The sequence below is a fragment of the Grammomys surdaster genome, unplaced genomic scaffold (genome assembly GCF_004785775.1).
Source record: "Grammomys surdaster isolate TR1022 unplaced genomic scaffold, NIH_TR_1.0 125985, whole genome shotgun sequence".
NCBI classification, from domain to species: domain Eukaryota; kingdom Metazoa; phylum Chordata; class Mammalia; order Rodentia; family Muridae; genus Grammomys; species Grammomys surdaster.
The window spans coordinates 2487942-2490571 of NW_021620801.1; the positions used below are offsets into that span (position 1 = coordinate 2487942).

Below are 2630 nucleotides of genomic sequence, written 5' to 3' on the forward strand. Positions count from 1 at the left end.
TGTGTGTGTGTGTGTGTGTGTGCATGTGCTTGTGCATGTGTGTGTGTGTATGCATCTGTGGGTGGTTGTACATGCTACTGCCCATGCATGCAGTATACAGAGGCAAGGCATTGACTCCAACTGTATTTCTCTGTCAATCTTGATCTTAGTTTTTGAGATAGGATGTCTTAGTGAACCTGGACCTTATTGGTTCAGTCAGGTTAGTGGGCCAGCAAGACCCCAGGATCAACTTGTTTCTGCTCTCTAAGCACTGGACTCATAGATGCACACCCCAACACTCCCACAAGCTACATGCTCCTCCCTTCCGGCACAGCCAGCCCTTTATTTCCCGAGCCATCTCTTCAACGCTTCATCCTCTGAAGCAATCCATTCTCTGCTCAATCTCACTTACTTTTCACAAGGTCGTATAGAGATATTGTATTGCATCACAGTTTTATAAGTTTGAAAGGTAAGGCTTATGGGGCGGAATAACTTAATGTCATATAATTAGCAAACAGTGGTGTCAGATATTCAAGCTTCAGGACCAAGCACATAACTCTTCTTAAATCAGACAAGAGTCTTGTTATGTAAGAAAACTAGGTATTTTAGTTATTCATAATGTGTAACATCTCTGACAGTCATGGGGGCGGGGATATAATACACACTACAATGTAAAAACGGGCAAGGCGCCAGGATAAGCCGTTTACAACAAAACACATTCAGAAATGAGCACATTCAGAAATGATGTGTAAGCCTGTTACCAATCAAATACCATGTTAACTAAAACACGGTGCTGCTGCCAGGCTCTTCTAAGCTTCTCGTCACACAGTAAACGCTGTATCTAATAAGCACTGAGAGAGGTGTGCTTAGGAAACACGAGGTGTTGATGCTGGGCGAGAGACGGGTCGCACACTAAGGTCTCTTGGAGTGCAGGAAGAGAGCATGTTCCCAGGCTTCTCACATTCTCCCTAGCCAAGGCTCAGTAAGCCTCTTATCAACCGTGAACACTGCCACTGTGCACCCAGGAGAGTCTGCTTGCAGACCAGAGTGTGCTGGTGCTCGTGGAAGGTATATAACGTCACACGCTAGTTTTCTCATGACGTGGAAGAAGAAAACGCATCCTCTGGTTCCTTTCCACCTTGGTCCTCCAAAGGCTCTGAAAAGATTTATTGCGCTTAGCTTGGAACAGATAACAGCAGACCAGACGGTTCCAAGAGGGAGAGTTTATTAAGAGGGAGAGAGAGCGAGAGAGGTAGAGAAGTAGAGGCCGGCCATGACCACGTGGAGAGAGGGAAAAGGGAAGGGGGGAGGGGAGAGGGCAATCTGAAGCAGGAATCAAAGGAGTAAGAGAGAACAAGAGAGAGAGGAGGGGGCAAGTACCCCCTTTTATAGTGGGCAGGCCTACCTGGCTGCTGCCAGGTAACTGTGGAGGTGGAGTTTAACAGAATACTAACAGGCTCTAAGTGAATTCAGCCCTGAGAAGCACTAACAGATGTGAGCTTCTAGAAGAGAATATACTGTTGGTGGGCGGAGGTGCATCGCACTCCGTCCTCTCTCGGGAGTACAAGATGGATACACATTTTCATGCCTCTGACATTCTTTCTTAGTTGTATCAGAGGAATGAAAACTAAAATTTTGGTTAATTCCTAGCATCAGTTAGAGTGGCAGACCCCACCCTGTGGGTCACGAACCTTTTGGGGGCCGAATGACCCTTTCACAGAGATCGCCTAAGACCAGTGGAAAACACAGATATTTACAATACAATCTGTTACAGAAACAAAATTACAGCTATGAAGTGGCAACAAAAATAATGTTATGGTTGGGGATCACCATGACATGAGGAACTGTATTAAAGGGTCAGAGCGTTAGGAAGGGTGAGAACAACTGAGCTAGACTGAAGAACAATGAGCACTCACTACCACCCACAGCTAGTAGGAGCTTCAGCTGAGATTTGGAGGGGAAACACAAATATGGAATATTCTACTTTTAAAAGCTTTAAAATATTTATATTACTTGAGAAAATCCTATATTTTTTAGTGGAATTACAAGGTATAGAACTTTAACAGTACATTAAAGGTGAAAATACATATGTACACATACTTCCATATCAAATGCCTTTTAGTTATTGTAAATGTCATTCAATATAAATATATATGTGTGTTTATCTGTATGCATGTATATATTACTTGAAAGTGTCAGCAGCTATTTCTGTATGAAAGGATTGTATAAGATTTTGCTTCTTTTAAATCTGCATAACACGAGTTTGGTACAATAATTATGTGTAAATCTCATATTCCCCAGTTCAGCTTCTCATAAATAATATCTAGCCTGACTGAGAATCAAGACGCTAAGCCTCTAAAACCACAGCTTGTATTGAAAACATAGGATGATTCCTGCTTTCTGCTCTGTATGATGTCTGAGAACAATTTCAAGAGGAAAAACTTGAATTGACAAAAATGATGATCTTGTTACATCACATAAATGATGTGTGTGTGTGTGTGTAAACACACACATGTATGTTTGCACATACATACATATATACATACACCTGTATCTCTCCTGCAGCGTTTCATACCAAACACTGGGGGTTAAGAAGAAATAGAAGAGAAGGAAGAGGAGGAGAAGGAGAAAGAAGAAGAAGGAGAAGGAAG

The 2630-nt window shown here is 42.4% G+C and overlaps 1 protein-coding gene across 1 annotated transcript in view; it reads right to left on the reverse strand.

Annotated features, from left to right (window-relative positions):
• Lcp1 (lymphocyte cytosolic protein 1) overlaps positions 1-2630 on the reverse strand; it is a 93679-nt gene that overhangs the window by 90176 nt on the left and 873 nt on the right. The gene's annotated exons all lie outside the window — the stretch shown is intronic.